This window comes from Dermacentor variabilis, chromosome 1 (assembly GCF_050947875.1).
Source record: "Dermacentor variabilis isolate Ectoservices chromosome 1, ASM5094787v1, whole genome shotgun sequence".
NCBI lineage: Eukaryota > Metazoa > Arthropoda > Arachnida > Ixodida > Ixodidae > Dermacentor > Dermacentor variabilis.
In genome coordinates this window covers 35,129,452-35,150,054 of record NC_134568.1, presented here as the reverse complement: position 1 = coordinate 35,150,054, position 20,603 = coordinate 35,129,452, and positions in this window count along the sequence as shown.

Sequence of the window (20,603 nt, the reverse complement as noted above, 5' to 3'; positions counted from 1 at the left end):
AGATGACTTTTCCTTCCTCTTGTATACATATATAAAGTGCCGCAAGTATTTCTCTTTCGCTTTTTGTCCTGCACCTGCCAAGAATCGTCACATCTTCAAAAAGGTGGTGCACAGTCACGCTGACGACAGTGACGACAATGAAAATCCAGGCGACCAGCTCCTTGCGAACTGGTCAACGCACAATGCTCGCGCATCCGGTCATTGACGCATCGGCCTGGTTGGCCAATATAGACCGTACCACACTTCAACGAGATTTTGTAGATAACATGTGTCGCGCACTTGACGTATTTGTTCACATGCTTGTTTTTGCAGTCTTCCTTCTTCCCAGCATTTTCAATGCGCGTGCACAGTCCTGACAGCTTGCACGGAAAACACTAATTGTACCCCATGTCGCCCAGCGACTTTCATTTCATTTCATTTATTATCACCTTGAAGGCCCGAAGGCATTACACAAGGGGGGCAATACAAACACGTGTAAGAGTGGTTTCTTGCAAAACAACGAAAAAAAGAAAAAGAACACATTGCTGATTTTGTACGACTTTAAACAATCAAAGAAAAAATTCGAATTGAAAGAAGTAACAAGGCAATACATTCGCAATAGAAGAAACAAAAGAAAAAGACTAGGTGGAAGGGTTGACAAGGGTACACTATTCCGATTGGTCTATGATGGGTTCATGAACGATGTACACTGGGAACAGAAAGTTATTCAAAGTGATTTGTTAGGTATTCACGAAATTTTTTGCGGTCAGTACAGGTAACGAAGTTGTCAGGGAGCGCATTCCAATAAACGATTGCATCAGGAAAGAAGGAAGTGGTCATGGCAGATGAGCGGCTGGGTAAACGTGCTATGGCAGAGCTGTGACTTATGCGAGAGGAAGTTCGTAATGGGTGGTTTAAGAAGGTGGTGCTTTGAGCGTGGATTGTAAAAAAAAAGAGTGCAGCAAGCAAAGACGTGATATGATGCGGCGAGACTTCAGTGTTGGCAGACCTATTGTTTGCTTCAAAGAAGTGACACTAGTGTACCGTGAATAATGTGAAGTGATGAAGCGGGCGCCTCGGTTTTGAACGGATTCCAATGATGCGGCTAGGTAATCTTGAGATGGATGCCAGACAGCAGAAGCAAATTCGAGTTGCGGACGGACAAATGTCAAGTACGCCAACTTCTTTACCTCTGGGGATGCCTTCTTTAGATTTCTTTGTAGATACCCGAGTGAGCGCGCAGCTTTGCGACGTATTGTTTCGATATGTGTTATCCAAGAGAGTGATCACGTCAAAATAAGACCGAGGTACTTGTAAGATGAAGTGGCGCTGATGTTGACAGAGCTAATGCGATAAGTGGACTGAATGAAAAGGACTGCGTTTTCGGGTAAAAGACATAGATTTGCATTTCGATAAGTTGAGAGGCATGTGCCATTTTTCGCACCATGACGAGATGGCATCGAGGTCACGCTTCAGGCAAAGAACATCGTCAGAGGAGTTAACAGTGTTGTAAACTACGCAGTCGTCTGCGAAAAGTCGTAGTTTACAATGTATGCTAGTAGGCAAGTCGTTTACATAGATTAGAAATAATAAAGGGAACAGACAGGCGCCCTGAGGGACGCCCGAAGTCACATCGGTAATAGGTGAGCGGTGATTGTTTGTGGAAGTGTATTGTGTGCGCCCGGATAGGAATTGTTCGATCCATCTGAGTAAGTTATTACAGATTCCAAGTCCAGATAGTTTTTGCAGTAGGAGCTTGTGAGGCACCTTGTCAAAAGCTTTTGAGTAATCTAAGAAAACGGCGTCGATCTGCAGGTTCCTGTCCATGATAAGCAGAATGTCGTGGGTGAATTCGGCGACTTGGGAATAACACGATAAGTGTTTTCAGAAACCATGCTGAAATGGATAGAAAAAATTATTGCTTTCAAGGAATTTCATTAGGTTTGAGACTATAATGTGTTCAAGTAATTTTGAGGAGACTTTCTTGATATTGTGCGACACTTCACGAATATAAGGCATCACATGAACTTTTCTTGTTTCTGTCATATTCTCGGTCACCTTTGTTTTGTCTTTTAAGCTTTAAACGAGAGCTCTCAGCTACCGCCTTGAAGGGCCCCTGAAACGGTTCAGACAAATTTTGTAGACGCGTAGGGTACAGCTAAAGTTAATCATTCGCACCACAATTTGTGTGAAACGCCTCATATTAAGAGAGCTGCGGACGATTACAAGTTACCTTCCGCCATAGTCATGCATTTTCTCCTCAACTCGTTCGCCGAGTGATCGGGGCTAAGCTCCGCCTTCACTGGCTCTGCGTCATGATGGCACGTCGTGTCGTCGACTTCCGGTTCTCTAGGAGCGAGCGCGCGAAGCCTCTCCAAACTCTCCGCCAGCTGCTTGGCAGTCGACCCCAAGCGAGAGCTATCGAAGCAGCGTGCGTTGCGAGCATTCTGTCGCAGCGCCGAACGTGTCTGGTATTCCGGTAACCACAGGCGAGCTGGGCGTTTCGACGCATGGCTGGAGGCATAAACTCAAGCTGATGAAGGAACTTTAGCGTAGACGGACGTGAGCGGCCTGATCGGTCCAGCCAACTGTTGGCGCAGAGCTTAACCAGCCAAACAAAGTGCTAATATTGCTTTAACCAAGTGTAAAACAATTTAAACATTTACAAAAACAACGTGTTAACGATCACACTCCTGCGAAAAATTTACACCAGCAGCAAAGAAGAATACATTTCGTTACTGCTACTGTGTGTGGTTGAGCTCTGTGCCACCAGGTAGCTGCACAGTGCAGACCATTCACATTTGCGCTTTTGCTAATTCCGTGAAACGACACGGTCAAATGGCCAGGCCCTTTCCCCTGGCGCTTACGTTTACCCCAAATGGTTTACCCTAAAACCGAACTTGCGAAACGCTATTGCGTTAGTAATTTTCCTGCTTAAAGTGACGGCCGCAAACGCGCAAATCCTGGCACCGATCGCATAGCGGCAGTCCAATGCGCTGCAGTCAATCCGCTCATCTGCTGCCTTGCAGAGAGACACGATGCCGCAGCTTGACATATTGCCAGTCGCTACGTTTGCCGTCTACAACGCAACAAAGTCGAATCATAGTATTCGCGAAAAGACTGAGACCGACTCTGAACGCGGAACTCTCGACAAAATGGAGCACGTTGTAACACAAGCGGACGACGCTTGCTGTCTGAGGAAGTGCTTAAGTGTAGTGAGAAATTGTTCTTGTGCATTCTCTTTCTGTTACTTTCTTTTTATAGAAACAAATTAACTAACATTCCAACTATTGCGAACTATTACGAACAAGGTGGAAAATTATCGATGACGTGCCCTGGGCAGCCAATCGGATAGCTCGCGCTACTGACGTCAATTGTATGATTTACGTAATATGGATAGGGGCGGCTGAGAATTCCGCAGAGCACTGTGCTGCGATCGGCAGCGATGTATATTTTTAAAACCTTATAATAAATTACACGCCTTACACGGAGCGCTTAGATGCGTCAACGAATGATCAGAAGGGCCTACTCTAACCACTCAGTACATTGGTACAAAATCGTCAAAATCGTTTCAGGGTCCCTTTAAGCACTTGTGCAGGAAAACTCGCTGCAGTTAGCCTCTGAATTTGACGGTAAAGGCTTTCCTGAAAGACGTGACGACAGGGACGCAGAATCTTATAACGATTCGGAAGGGAACCGGTTCTCTTGGACTCATCTGATTGGTCAAAATTTTGCTTGCGTCAGAAGCCGTCAGAGACAGCGGGGCGGCACCGCAAATTACGATCACGTCACGCACCTGTCAATCATTTCCAAAGCGAACCCGTCTTTGGCTAAGAGTGGAACCGGCGAAGGGGCAGACCGCTTTGGGTTTCGTTGCTGTGGCTTGGCTGTTGGCTCGCGACCCTGGCCGCGCGACCCCGGAGACACGCGAGCGTCGCGCGCCCGTGCGTTGGTTGCTTCGGAGGCTATGCCTTTGTCGTCTGCTTGGCGTTGCTCTTTCGGTGTCGACCACGGCTGGAGAGGTGATACGCGTTGAAAGAAATTACGGATAATTATTTGCACCGCCCCTGCCGGCTTTCTAAGTAGACCTCCAGTTGATCTCCAGTAGATCAACTGGAGGAGATTCGGGTGTAAGCGTACGAGTGGTCATTTAACGCAGAGGACGGAACTGCGCGCTGCGGTTCATCGCCACCGGCCTGCAGCTCCCAGAGGTCGGTCGGAAGCGAAGCATTCATCGGAATGACCTAGATCTCTGCTGCCGACACTGTCCACGAAGTTGCTCTCGCAATTACTGTGTTGGCCGGTAGAAGGGCTGGGTCAGCTTTCCCGTGACCTCCGCTTCAAAGCCAATGCCAAGGAGATATTTGCATGGTGAGATCGAATTCCCAGTGCTACATCGCCAGCGTGAATAGCTCGCAGATCGCCGTTCAGCAATCAGAAGGGTTCAACCTAGGCTGGTTCAGCGCTTCCTTCGTTAGGCTGGTAAAACTATAGTCAGGACGGGAAGATATTGTGGAGATATCTTATTTGGCTGCCCTTTTTTCTCTAGTTCGGGAGTACCGCACTTTGTTCCTCAATTTCACGGCACACCGCACACCGTCAGCACCACACTATCAACTACTTCGCGCAGGCAATGCAGGGCCCGCATATCGTAATGTTCGATTTCAAGTTCCATTGCTTCTATCACGCGACGCGCCGTAGGGTAGATCGCAGGAATAGCGGCAGCGCGGCGGCGAGCGAGTCATGTCCGAGCCGATGACTATCAGTGTGAGAAAAAAAGGGGGGGAAATTGATATAGCCGGCTGGTAATTAAAGGTGACCCTAAGAACAAGTTCACGGTTTTGTTGCGCTCGTTAATATGTGCTGGCAGTGCGTTCCTGTTGCGTGCATCGTGCAAGCTCCCGGTAGCAGACGACATAGCGCTGCGCTCTGCCTACTCATTACGCTTATTGCAATACCACTTGTCGGCTGAGAATAAAAAGAACCACATTAATAAATTACTTCTGCATTGCGTAAACGCCCGGCACACGTTTATACTTTAGAACTTTAGGCACCGTATAATATTTAATTTATATTTTACATTTATTTAGCAAGCAGAGACATGCTGCAGTTCCTCGATTAGATTGTCATATAATGACGTGCACTTCAGAGGTGGCACCCTCTCATCTAGGGTCGTGTCCTCCCCTTCTTCCACCACCGGCTTGGGAGTGGCACATTTAGTGACGTAAGCGGCGAAGAGAACGGTTCGTTTTCCGAACCGTTAAAGATTCCGCCCCAGATTTTCTGTAGCGCACACTGGAAACAAAGTGGTTATACTTCCATTTACCCACTTAGAATGGCTTGACTCAAACGGAAGCAAAGCCTTCGCAGTTCTAGGTGAGTAAATCCAGCAACCGTGGCTGTCGTTTAGAAAAGTTAGTGTTATGTCTAAAACCCTCATACTTTTTTCCTTGGGGAGTTCAAAGGTACAATTCAAAGTGCCAAACACCCTTTGAAGTACGTTAATATGTCTTCCGCCACAGCATTCATACAGTCAGAAGGCACGAACCTTAAAATTATAAAAAAATCGTCTACGTATCGAAACGTGCGAAGCACTCTAACCTCGTTAGGTGTTACCTCCATTAGGCTTTTGTCAAACTTTGACAGAAAAATGTTGTACAGCACAGGCGCCACAGCGGAACAGATGCCTTGTTTCTGGATAAAGTGGCGATCTCGAAATCGAACTATAGTCGACGATAAATACATAGTCAGCAACTCAAGAAATGATCCGGCGTTTACACCGCACTCATTCTGAAATTTGACCGCGCCTGTTTCAGCAATCAATACTCGAATGGAAATGAAAAATTCGTCGTGGGGCACCGAATAGTATAGGTTATCAAAGTCAATTGACACAGCATTGCTTGACCTGGGCAGTGCTTGTAGAACTGCAACCAAGTCTATCGAGCGGCGAGTTTCGAACGGGCCATGTGCGTCCAGGAAGTTGAGCTTGCTCTGTAGGTACTGCCCGAGTACCTTCTAGTACAATCTATCTTCGGTTACTATCGCTCTGAAAGGACAGTTCATTTTATGTCTTCACGGTGAAAAACATTTTCTTGATTGCACGTCTGACTTCAAGAGAACAACTGCATTTGTGAATGCAAGTCGTAGAACCATTTCACCTTTCTACATACCCCTTAGCACATGGATGGATGGATGGATGGATGGATGGATGGATGGATGGATGGATGGATGGATGGATGGATGGATGGATGGATGGATGGATGGATGGATGGATGGATGAATGGATGGATGGATAGATGACGGATGGATGGATGGAGATGGATGGATGGATGGATGGATGGATGGATGGATGGATGGATGGATGGATGGAAGGACGGACGGACGGACGGGCGGGCGGACGGACGGACGGACGGACGGACGGACGTGTGGATGTTATGAGCGTCTCCTTTGGAACGGGGCAGTGGGTTGCGCCACCAAGCTCTTGCTATTATACTGCCTTATGTCCTACCTAGGTTAAAGAAAAAAAAAAACACTTATGAACTCCCACAACCAAATTTTCTGATCCCCTGTTGCGAACTTTGCTTTTGTACGTCTCCGTTTTTTGTCGTTTCCCTACTTTTCTTCCACCAATCCTCCAATCGCCTCTTACTAATCCTTATTGCGGACATGTTTACTTTTCCACTGCTTTCGCTGAACCCAAAGGCTTCAAGGAGGCCAGTGGTGCCTAAATCGACCGCTGGGTAGACGTCTTCACATTCTAATAAAACATGCGCCATAGTTTCCCTAGATTCACCGCAGCAAGCATATGCTTCTTCTTCCTTCTTATATCTCGCTTTATAGGTGCGTGCTCTAAGGCATCCCGATCTCGCTTCGATAAGTAATGAGCTTCCCTTTGAGTCATCATAAATTCTTTCTTTCCTGAGTTCCTTTTTTCCTCTTAAGCAGTTACTCATGGCAGGTTTCTTTTCCATTGCCGCCACCCATGAGCTTATTTCAGCCTCTCTGACTTTCCGCTTGATGTTCTTAGTTGCTGGGTTGCCCACCCTACAGGCCGCATACTTGCTGGTAAGCTTCCTAGTTCTTTTCCTCCACTGTGAATCAATGTTTTTCCTGTAGAGGTACCTCAACATTCTCACAGCCCATTTACTTTCTTCCATATTCCTCAGTCGTTCTTCATGCTCAATTTTACTGCGAGCCTCCCTCACTTCAAAATTAGTCCAACCCGTATCTCCCTGCACAGCTTCATTTGTAGTCTTCCCGTGAGCGCCCAATGCGAGGCGTCGCACTGACCTTTGGTTCCCATCGAGTCTTGTTTGTACCCCTGATTTCAAGCAAACAGCCGCATTTTGTTAGGAATGGCCGTACGGGGTGGCAACGTGCCAGCTTTCAGCCCGCTGCACGTATTCCAATCCCACCAGACGGGGCGCCCTTCAGAGAACTGCGGATGACCGGCAGCCACGTGGCGCGCGGTCAGCTCAGGAATGTGGTACTCGGCCGCGCCACCCGGGACAAAGCAGAGTTCTACGAAGCCCTCTGACGTCGGCTCCGCCCCTTTTCACCTGTGTGTATGTGCGGCACGTGTATGTGAGTCATCATCCTCCTCCAAGTCGACAGCCCTCATGCCCCAAAAGGGCGGGTCATCTACGGTGACGTCGAACGGTGACGTCGAACGATGACTGGACGAACGTTTCCGTCCACTGGGACTCAAAGGGGGACCAAGGGCTTATAAGCAGCGATTGCCGGCTGCTAGAGTGTGCTCGTCGTCGGGAGCTGAGTGCTCGTTGTCATGCTGAGCTGTGTGCTCATAAGCTGTTTGCTGTATGTTAGTCTTGCGGGCTCCATATGGGAGTCACGCATAGACTGCCAATGTATCTTGTTCAAAATGTAAATACTGTCAATAAATCCTGCTCGCCTAGTTCCTCCCAAGGTCCTCCCTTCAAGTACGATCCGCTCCAATCCCTTACAATTTCCAAAAGTAAGTCCTGGAACCATTACACATTACCCCATACCTCGGAGCACCTCGTACCTATTCTATCCCCATAGCACTCTGGGATTCATTATGGCTGCACTTCTCTTCCCCTTCCCTGTTATTATTTTTTCCTGTGTTTCCACATATCTATTACTTTCGTTTATCCATATACCAATGTATTTAAATTCTGTTACCCGAGGTATTTCCTGGCCCTGTATTGCCACTGTCTGTTCACTGTTTTCATTGAATACCATAACACCAGATTTTTTAACGCTAAATTTCAAACCTAAATTCCCGACTTCCTGTCCACAGATGTCAGCCAGACGTTGCAAATCACTTTGCTTGTCAGCTAGCAACACGATGTCGGCCGCATAAAATAAACCTGGAAGATGATGCTCTACTACTGTACCCGCTTGTTTGAGATTAAACTCGATATTATTTCCTTTTAGCGCCCTCTCCATCCTCGCCATGTACATCATAAAGAGAAGTGGGGATAAAGGGCACCCCTGCCTCAGTCCCTTGTCAATATCAACTTTCTTCTCGCTCCTCATCCCTTCCCATTCAACGCAGATGGTTATTTTCTAGGTAAATCTCTCTCAAATGCTGTAGACAATCGTCGCCCAAGCCTTCTCCTTCCAGAATATCCCACAAAATGTTGTGGTATACATTGTCATATGCTCCTGTAATGTCAAAAATGCCACATATAACGGTCTGCCTTCTACTTTTGATATTTCAATACAATGAGAAAGAACAAATAAGTTATCACCTAAACGCCTACCTATTATGAAGCCATATCCTGAAGTTCTCCCAAAATGCCATTATTCTCTGCCCATGCTTGCAGCTTTAATTTGATTGCCTGAATTGCTAACCTGTATATTACCGATGTAATGGTCAACGGTCTATACGAGTGAATTCTATCTTTCTCCCTCTTATCTTTATAAATTAAATTCCTTCTACTTTGTTGCCGACTGCCTGGTATTCGTCTATCTTTTAAAGTTTTTTCCACTGCTTTCACCAGAGCTTCTTTACTTTTTGGTTCTAGTTCATTAATAAGCCTAACGGGAACCTCGTCTAGCCCTGTGGCTGTGCGCTTAGGAATTTTCTCTTCGGATTTCTTCCAGTTGAAATTTGTCAGCACAAGCTCCTTTTCCACCTGGGTCTCTTTCATGCTCTTTTTTTCTTCAAATACAACCTCATCATTGCCTTGGAAAGATTCGGCTGTTATATTTCGGATGTAATTTATTGCCGCTTCTACTTCCAGTCTGTTTCCATCTTCGTCTAGGATATGTTTTTGTATGGTTGTTGACTTCCTGCCTAATATTTTTATGTGGTTCCAAAATATTCTAGGTGCGGCCTTCTTTTTCTCACGTATTTCTGACAACCAACGTTCACTTTCACCTTATATCTGAACCATAGACTTTTTATCCCGGTATCGGAATGCATCATGTAACCGCGCAAACGACAACGGACGAAGGAAACACACAGGACAGGCGTGGAACTTTAACTGAGATTTACTCCGGGAAAGCCCACATTTTTACATGTATCATAATCACACTTGATAATCATCGGACAACCATCACTCGACATTGGCATGCTGGCATGAGTGGCACAAATTTGCATGTAAATAATTGAATTCTTTATCACTCAGTGATATTGAAGAGCTGCTTACGCAGCTCCCAGATTGCATTTATTTCAGTAAGCTTCATAGATTTCTCGGCTAAGTTGTGACGCGAACATCATCAAGACTTTAGTGTCGCGAAACCTAGGCGTGCAATTACGACAGTGGCGACAATGGTCAGCCAGTTTGCCACCCCCCGCCAATCCTTCTACCCCTGCGCGGTGCTCCTGCAGTCTGACGTTTAGACACCGTCCCGTCTGCCCTATGTAGTTGTTGCCACAAGAGATGGGTATCTGGTACACTACCCCTATTCTGCATGGAACGAACCTGTCAACGTGCTTGATACTGCATTCATTTCTTTGCTTCCTTCCCTGCACCATGTTGCACATGCCCGCCAGTTTCTTGGGCGCCGTAAAACCACCGGGACTTCACATTTTTCAGCCACCTTTTTGAGGCGGTGAGAGATTTGGTGGTATTACGGGATGGGCAACAGGACTTCGGCGTTGCGGCTCTACGCTTGGGCAGAGCTCTGATGGGCCCCGCGCTTCCTTGTCAAGGGTTTCCAGCACCGAGGTGACCATCTCATACTGAAATCCTGCGCTGTGCAGTCTATGCAGCTGTAAAAACATGCTATGGTTGCATTTCATGCTGGGAGGACTTATCAAGAGTAGCACACAGGTCGTCTTTTTGCAATCCGCCTTTTTCACGGCGCGACGGCGCGACGGCGCATGCGCCCTGCCCTAGCGGATTAGTCGCGAAACGTTTTGGAAGGGACGCGTGCGCGACCGCGCGGCCAGATATCGGGGGAAAGTACCCGAAAAAAAAAAGCGCACGGACGCTCAGTGCAGCGAACACTTGTGCCGCGTACCGTGTTGAAACTCTGGTAGCTCGACGCCGGTGCGGTGCCGAAAACGTGCGTAGCGTAAGGCTGCAACTCCACTTTAAAATCCGCACTGCGCGGTGAACCGCGTATGTTGCCGCCTTGCATTGACGGCTGTCAAATTTATCGATAAACCCCTACGTTACACTTGGGCGACACTTCATGAACACGTTGCTGACGCGGTCTTCTTACAGCGTCGGCCCATTCTTGTTGGTGGTGGCAGCGCGTGCCTGACTTCACGTACTCGTTTAAGGCGTGGTAACACTGGGTCGATACGAGACCGACAAAACGCTGACGCCGATGATTGGCCGACTGTTCAGCACTTAATCACCGAGACCATTTGATCATAATAGTCCGACAACGACGCAACCGACACGTGCGAGTTGTCATATAGCGCGACGGGCTTTCCTGTCAACGACGGCACCGACAAAAACAGCGTGCTGACCGTGATCGCTCGACCGAACCCTACGCGATCAGCCATCAAACCGACAACGTGATGGCTGCGGCTCATTCACTTGTAAATATAATTATTCGCGCTCAAAATGCATCGACGGGCCTTCAAAGTTGAAATGCACAAGCTTCAGTCCTTTCAAGCCGTGCTAGTGAAGTTTGTCAAGCTGTGCACGGGAAGTTTGAGCCAATACGTTGATCATGTTTAGCGAAGGTTTGGTTAGGCCTGACCCCGTCGAGCTCGTGCACCCGCTACCGATCGACCTGAACTTAAAGAATAAGCAGTCAAGACGAAGGAAGCCGCTCTTGTAGTTCACTTGTGGCCCTATAGTGATTTGAGAACTACTCTTTACTTCGCACGGCACGTATGTACGCAATAAGCGGCAAGCGGCGAAACAGCGGTGTGCCAACATCTCGTACTTTAGTCACCGTTCCCGAACGCTGTCTGTCGCATTCCCGTAGATGGTGGGTCTGTGTGTGTTGGTATGCTGACACATATTTTAATTCCCCAGAAGCACTGTCTAGCTCTGCGTCAAACGGGAAAGATGAGACAGTGCATTCGGTATAGCAACATAAACTCGCTCAGCAACCAACGGTGTCAGCGATGGCATCCGCGTTTTCGCGAGAGAACTACACAGCCTATAAGCGGGGCTTATGCCGAGCACAGTTTTCTCTAATAATACTTTATGGTATGCGCAAACTGTAAGTATGATGAAGTTAAAGAAAAACGAGAAACAGTAGTAACAGCCCGTAATATATATGTGTAGATTATAGTTGTAGTTGTTTAAGTAGCTCGGCTGCTCATATTGACTCGTCTCAGGGAGGAACAACGCGGCTCATATGTGCAGATATGTATGTTTTGCTACCTTTTGAGATTATTTCACATCAGCGATGCGCCGTTTCTGCAATATCCGAAACTAACAGCGATCTGAAGCTGTAGATGTAGATGTAAACAAATGCAACTCTTTGGCTAATCCGACGTGGAAGGCTGCGCTCGAAGGCGTCTTGAATATGCAAAATGTTTAGTGAATGACTAAAAGGAATACAAAAGCGATGTGCAAGCACAGACATCAGCGACAGCGAACTCCAAGGCAGCCGCGTCGGCAGATGGAACTCAACGTGCCTTTATAGGCCGCGCTGTTACCACAGCAGCGCACTCGGGCCTATTCACCCACTATACTCGATGGGTGAACGACATGCTGCCCCGGAGAAACCATTAATAATTAGTCGCGATCCATGAAACGCCCCACTGACGCACACTCAACATAGCCGCAGGTACACAAATCAACCGGCGAAATCCCCGTCACCCTTCCAAAACGTTTCCAGCGGCGTGCGTCAGAGGGCAGCACAGGAACATGAAAGATAGAGTTACTGTATATGCTACCGCAGGTAGCATATACAGTAGAGTTTTAGAATTGGGGGCGCAAGGCACTGGGCCCCCAAGCCGCGTTGCGTCGGTTGCTCTTGGGTTTAGATGAGCAGCAGAGTTTGAGGATTGGGTCGAACGCAGACAGCGTTGGGTTGAGCGCTCGGGGCGCCGCAGTGTGGAAAATAGACAGGTGCTTGAAAGCAAAAAAAAAAAAAAAAAAGAAGAAACCTTTTTTCTTACAAGTGAAAACGAACAGAATGCATTTTTGAGCAAAAAGAGCGAACAATGTAAGAAACGTAATCACTGTGTTAGTACCGGTTAGTATTACAAATTAAGTGTGCGATGCTCGTAGTTGGTGTTTTCTTGTGTCGCGCTGCGAAAAAACTGAGTTCACTCGCGTGAAATGGCGAAAATCAGTTGAAGTAAATAAAGTTTGCTCTGCGACCATCTGCTGTACGTCATCACTGTCACCCGCGAGGGCGGCCCAAGACGGCTTGGGGGCCCACGCTAGTTTTCGATTCTTGGGTCTTGGGTTAACGCGAACGCAAGAACCCAAGACTGGCTTGGGTTCTGCGCATGCGCACTTGTGGCGCGCAATTTTCTTGGGTCCCCAAGCCGCATGGGCCCCCAATTCTAAAACTCTAGTAACTCTGTACTATGTACCTGTGGCGCATATACAGTAACTCTAATGAAAGAGGCGGATTCCCATTTTGACAAGCTTCGAATGAGCAGACTGGTAGTTTAAAATACCTTTAATGGATTAAAGTATTTTAAACTACCAGTCTGCTCATTTGAAGCTTGTCAAAAGGGGAATTGCAAAAACTGCCTGCGCGCTTTAAAGGTATTCATAGGTATCAAAAAATATAATTCCTTGTTTATGAAACAAGCATGCTCGTTTCTGTCAGTATAATACACAATCTTCTCATTCCCACCACAATTCAAAGACACACTCCGATCGGTAGACAGTCTATTTAAGGAAAGGCTCCAGAGTGAGTGAAAACTTAAATGAGCTCTAGTGTTTCTGCAGCTGGGGCGGGTTCTTAAGGGGAGTCTTCCTCCTTGCATGGTCTTCCCCGGAGGTCTTCATGCACCCGCTGCTTCGTCCGTTCTCTATCGCAATGGTCGGCTGCGCTCAGCCCAGGGCTCCACTGGCCTCTGCTGTCCGTCGTGCACGCCGCACTAGACCTATAGCTGGCCTTCGCAGCGGTCGCTAGACAGCAGCTCCTCCCATTGCTCCGCACTTGGGTGTGATATATGATTGGGACTACGTCAGTTTGTTGACATGCCCATGTTATGTGGTATAATGTGGCTTTCTCATTGCACCGTGGACATTTGACGTTATATAATGTGGGGTGCATTTTACTTAGCACGTTGAGGTTAGGGTACGACCCTGTTTGTAGTTGTCTCCATGCGACAGCTTCTTCCCTGCTAAGGGACTTGTGCGGCGGGGGGTACTGCTTTCTGCTGCCTCTGTAATTGTCTAAAATGGCCGAGTACTCTCGGGGTACAGGTGCGGCTTCCTCAAGTCTGCCGACGTTGGACGCTCGGTAATTAGTGCACTCTCCAGCTACCCATCCGCCTCTTGGATCCCTGTCACCCCGTGGGTCCCAATACCCATAAGAGCTTGTGTGTGGTCGCTTCATGTGGTTCTGTGCTTGTTTGTTGTGTTTCATAGTCTACTGAGCAGAGTATGCGGAGTGCTCGGTGACTGATTCTGCCATGCAAGTAGTTGCGGCAGGCTGTTTGCGAGTCCGAGAGTATTATTAGCGACTGTCCGATCCGGCAGCCCTCCACTGCCGCTAGAGCAACGGCCACTTCTGCAGCCTCGACTACCGTGCAGCCTTGGAGCGAAACGCTGGTTCTCTCTCGTAGCACCGAGTCTAATATCGTTGCTACTGAATTCTTGTTTCCACTGCGTCTACTGCAGTGTATATGGCTGCGTCCACATACACCGTTGTCTTTTGAGGAGCGTAAGTTTTCTGGAGATATTCGGCCCTTGCAATGTCTCCCTGCGACCTTTATGGAGGTTGGGGTCCATGTTCCTTGGGATTGGCGCTATTTTGAGCGTGCTGCGGTATTCGTCGGGGATAGTTTCGGTCCTGATCGAGATAGATAAATTTCTTCCTTCCCTTGGCACTCCGTTTCAAAAAGGATGTCTTCCTTGGCTGGCAAGTTAACGACATTTGTCTGTATTGGGCATATCTGTTTCTCGTCTATAGCCTCCTTCGTGGATCCCGTTACCGTTCTCATTTCACCACCCCCACAACTTCCCTAGCGAGCGCTCGATCACGTAAATACATTACGAATGGGGAGGCGAGGAGAAATCGCGAAGAGAAGGCGAAGAGAAAACCTTACGCGAGGGATGACGCAATAAAACCCCCGTGCGCTGCAACCCCGACTTCAGCGCGCTACATTAATTGTGCTCGGGCCAGAGAAATAGTTGGGGCCAGCGTTCGATCGCGATCGCTCGCTACTCATCTTCGCATTGCCATGCTGCGCCAGAAGAAATTTCTGACCGAAGCGGACTTTGAAGAACGGAAGAATTAATAAACGTCCAGAGGCTGCCAGACATCAGCAATGCGACGAAGAAAGCTGCAGAAACTCCCGAGGAACAGGAAGCTTAATTGACACCAGAAGGTGTAGGGATGCGCCCAAAGATCGGGACGCTGGACTTCAGCAGGACAGGGATGTGAAAGGTACTTGAAGAACAGCCGAGACACCCGAATACTATAGCGGGAAGCGCGGCTCGAGCCTCGCCCAGGAAAACGCAGTCTTTTATCGACATAAACTAGAGGTTGGGGCTCGCCTTCTAATTTTTTTTTTGTGCCTTTACGCCGTATTTTTATTTTTTTTATTATCTGGCTGCACACCTATAACTGGACTCCTAGAGCGACATTTTAAAAATTCTGCTTCATATGAGTCATTTCATTTACTAGACTTAATGTCAGGTGGACAATCGGCACCTTAAATTACACGCAACTACAAGCGGGTGACTTAACGAAATCTGCTTATGGCCGAAGAAATATGGCGAGGTGGCCGAGTTGGATAACAATTAACTTTGAACGGGTAAGGTGTCCACATGCTTCACCTCGTTTTCGTGTAGCATGCCGAACTTGCAACACTAAAATAATCACGTAGCAAGCACACTACATCCGCAAAAACTGCCCCGAAAAACTAAACCCGCTCAGGAGAGCAGGCAATGTATCAGTAGATGAGAATTCCACAAGCCCACCAACACAAAGGGTTCACAATAAGAACACGATGTGAGCAGTGGATGAACAAGGGAAGCTTCAGGCTGGTGCCAACGTTTAGACAAGGGCATTTCATTGGGGCAATTAACAACTACATAACGCAAAGCAAATAAAGATCTGGGATAATTACAGTAAAATGCCAGCTTCTATATTGGCAACTAGCCAAACATCCCCTTGCTTGGCAGCTCCTTTACAGTTCTTTTACTCTGGTATGCTAAAATAATTTAGTACATTGATCCAATATTTCCAATTAGCGGGGAAAAAGCTCTCTTTCCTTTTCTAAATCTTTTCCTGCCTTAAAATTATTTCCAGCTCTACCACTCACCCTCCTTCCTACACTGACGTCCACCACTTAAGAAAAATGTTGTATAAGTTCAGACTGCAAAAAGGTGTCATAATAAGAATCTACTATATTTACGCTGCCCTTGAATCTAAGCGTGCTTCGATACAGTTAAGGTTATTACGGTATAGCAAACGCGCCGCAGCGTAAAGGCCTCCCAACCAGCATATTTGAATGAGGTTGGAAAGAAAATTTAATGTACTACATAAGAAACATAGATGCTTGGCCCCCGGAAAGTGCGTGAGGTACCCTAAGAATGCGAACGCATTAAAAAACGAGCGCAAGGTTTTGTGCAGAAGGCCCGCTCCAATGTGTAGGCACAGCAGAGCCTTGGCAAGGAAAGACGGCCAGCCTGTGTCTCCAAACTATGGCCTGCAGTGGCCTCCTGATGTGCCAGACTCCGGCGCCGGTCCAATTCTGATGACGGCCAGCACACAGGCTGGTCGTCAGAATTGGAATTGGACCGGCGCCGTGGTCTGGCCCATCAGGAGGCCACTCCAGGCCATAGTTTGGAGACATCTTATTTAGACTGTTTGGAAGGACTAGCCCTCCTCTACTCCCGCTGCCTTGTCCCAACACCACCTCCCCCGGTGGCGGCTGCATGAGAGGGATTTAGCAGTCGCCTTCCACGCCAGCACTGGCACCGCTGCAGTAACATTGTCCAGTAGGCATACTATGAACATCCATTGCCCGAACATTGGATTTTGAGGGGTGTGTCGAATACGTCCTCTGGACGTACACGTCTCTCACACTATCTTTTGCCCGCATTTTTTCGTTCGCATGTCCACTATGGACACCATGTTGCTATGGACATGGACACCATGGACATGTTGCTATATCTTACAGACATATACCAGGTCCTTTCGCAGTGCTTTCTTTAATGCCTAGCAAGTCCACAGCACACTCTGTGCGACTGCTACAACGGGCACAGCGCCTACACATCACGAACACATATATCGTGTGCATACATTATGTGCACAGGCGCGCACGCGTGCGGCAGTGCACTATACGCCTCATTCTTCTAGGTCTTCTGCCAAGTGCAAGTGGCTTTTTGAACTAACTGAAGTTCCCAAAGGAAGTTGGGTCAGAAAATTTGCAAATTATATACAACTTACACATGAGCTGCAGACATGAGAGCACATAATTCTGTCATGAGGAAACTCCATGAAAGATAAATTTGCCTCTTGGAGGACAAATATTCGTGTGAATGACGAGAAAGGTCCATGTGCAATATCCTTAAAATGCGCGATATCCTTATATTAGGGGCATCCGTGGTAAGATATCCAAAATGGCATGTCCCATTTTTCTCTGACATGGTGCACGAACATTATGACATGATTCAAATATTCTACTCAGTGTTTTCACTGAGTAGAGACGACAGCCATATGACAAATCGGTTTATATCCACCTATATACTATGTACCACTACAGATGTGCTGGTTAACAACTCTATTTTCTATGTTTATATAGTTATGTAATTATCAATGAAAAAACAGATGCTAGCTCAATATCCTCGTTGCAACAAAAATATGCCTTCAAGCGCATCATTTCTTGAATAAAGCAGCTAGAAGCATTAGGCTATTTGCTTACAATGACTATCATCGTCGGTGGTTTCTGCACGATTTCTTCTGCAGCCAAATCAAGCTGGTGCCGAACCATAATGAAAGAAGATCAGGAAGTGCAGAATCAATCAAATGGACCATATGCATTAATTTGATTCACCTAACATTTTGTGGCCTAGCTAATTGCAGCTCAGTGCCAGTTTCGTTCTCATGCAAAATCGGTGCAGCAACTCTACGTACAGGGAATGCTGTGAACTCATTCTGCATGAAACCTACACTGGGTGAAACGAATTGATCGATTGAATCCCTCCTTCAAGCGAATAGCACTATGGCCTCAACATGATAAGGGGTGGGAATAGAGGAAGGCAGGAACAAAAAGATTGGATCCACTGATGACGACCTTTGTAACGAATAGCGAGGTTCAGGATAAACTCTATGGGTGCAGGTGCATCAGTTCACATGGCACCTACATCACCTGCACTTGCAAACCAGTGAGTGCATGAACTGGTTCCTGCATGGCTGCAAATCAAGGAGTGCGGTGCAGGCAACGTGCGATGAAATTGCTGCACTCCCTTAACTAGTGCAGCCAAATCACGGAGACCTCATTTTAGCCATGGGGTTAGCCGCAGAGTCTATACACACTCTTACATACCATGCAAGTTCTGCTGCGATTAGTACTGCATACAGCAACTTACAGCGCAGTTTACTTGGGGAATAAGCAACAGGCTGTATTCGGTTGTGTACTACTATATGATTGCAGGTCTTTTTTAGCTGCACAAGACTGAAAAATTGCCTGTGATCTAAATAACTCAATTAGGTGGCCATTACTCCTAAAGAAAAATTATGGGTTTTAACGTGCCAAAACCACTTTCTGCTAATGAGGCACGCCGTAGTGGACAACTCCGGAAATTTGGACCACCTGGGGTTCTTTAACGTGCACATAAATCTAAGTACACGGGTGTTTTCGCATTTTGCCCCCATCGAAATGCGGCCGCCGCAGACAGGATTGGCCATTACTCCTATGGGAAATCAAAATGTGTAGTTGAATAATTAACATAATTATGCTATTAAACTTAATTAATTTGCAGCACATATCTCAATCTACGATTTGTAGCTAGTGAGTTTGCAAGTCATATAGACTCTGAACGAATTCAGAGGACAGCATCGGTTTCGTGCATTGAAGCACAAAAGTAACTGGAACACCATTGCATTTCATCAGACACTTTGAAAATCAATATCTGAAAATGGGTGTAGTCCCGAGAATTTGTCCCAAGTGGATATATCGCCTTGTGGACTCGCTGGCTACAATTTGCAATTGAAATATGTGCTGTATAGTAAGTAACTAACAAGATCATTAGTGTAATTATGTTAATTATTCAAAAAAAGCATTTTGATTTCTCGTAGAAATAGTGGGCCAGCTCATCAAGTAATTTAGTAAAAGGGTTAGAATTGTGCTGTCTGCTACACGCAATTTTCAAAAATTTGGTGCAGATAAAAACGCTTTGCATACATGAACACATGGCTTTTGCATATGAATCTGTATACAACAGAACTGCTTGTCAGCCTAGTTAGTGCTTGCTAAAAGACAAGTTTTTTGCCGCAATTGAACACACACAACAGGAAGACTCACTTTTGTGAGTGTTCAATTGCGGCAAAAAAAAAATGACTTTCAGAATCTGTATATCTGGGTCAATCTGCCAGTACATATATATAGAACACATACACAGCCCACTGCTCCCACGCTTTGCGGAAGTGAGATAAAGGAACCACACATTTACTGTTCTACACCAGCCATATAGAAGTGATGCTGAGCTGCAGTGTTACGGCCAACATATTGTATGCTGATAATACTGATCTGTATTAGTGTCACAAAACAGTGTTCCTTGTTCTGTTAATAAAGGTACAATAATGTAGAGGTACCGCACTCAAGCAGTGAGAATTCCTGAACGTGATAAGTGGATTTCAGTAATGTGCCTTTCAGGCATGTACAGGCTGAACTAAGACAGGTTTTTCAGCTGCAACTTCTTAGTAATCCCAAAAACAGTGCAGTAGATTCGTTTATGGGGTTTAATATCCCAAACCAAAATATAGGTTACGAGAGATGATAAAATCTGTATTGGGTGGGCTCCAAATCAATTTCAACCACCTGGGGTTCTTTAATGTGCCTCCAAAGCATGGCACATGAGCATTCTTGCATTCTGCTCCCATTGGAAAGTGGCTGCCACAGACGGAAACGGAAACAGTGGTGTAGAGATGTAGGTCATTTCTTCAGCATCACATCAAACACACTGGCAGAGATAAAAAATTGGCAAAAATTCCCGCATAAGTTTATTAATTGACCAAGGTTAATTATCTAGTTAAGTACTGAGATTAGCACCAGCATGGAGAAACATATTCTCCTAATCTTCCACAACATATATTAGCTGTTCCACATAGTTTTTCTACATAGTTTTATACTGCAGTCTGTAGGGAAGATATTTCAATGTCGGTGCTAGTGTTGAGATTCCACCCAGGTGGACGTGCCGTGTCAATTGACTGGCTTTAATATTGCAATTTCTATATGTGCCCCAGGTAATTGACTCAAATATTAATAATTTAGAAGTTTAATGGGGGTTATAACAATATCTGGTGTCTTCCAGCATAAATACAATTTTGCAGAAAGTTAACATCGCTACTGCACTATTTTCAAAATTCCTAAAGATATATGCAGAAAAAAACTCAGTAAAGAACATTGAATTGAAATGTTGCAAGGTATGAACATAACGTGCAGGATCATAACTGCTGTACTTAAAGCAATGCAAATCTCCAGTAACAAGCCCGAACACTCAAAGTACCCTACAGAGCACACCTACAGTACAGTTTGGCGATACATCTAGGAGTCGTAAGCATGGGTGGCAATATTTGATCTGCTAGATGGCTTGTAAATATCTGAGGCTACAGTTAAACTAGTTCTAGTTAGCTACTTCATAAAACAGTTTAAAGGGACATTAAAAAAATTAAGCCATTAGATTGATATGTCATTCATCTAGACATCTATCATCATTTTCTGCATGACCAATGCAGCATTGTTGCATAGAAAAAATTGCCACCGAAAGTCTCATTGCTGCCCCTCAGTTTGAATCACCTACATCAAAATGATCAATTTGACGTGATTCCCACGTGTCCTCTCTCTCTGCCGCTCTATG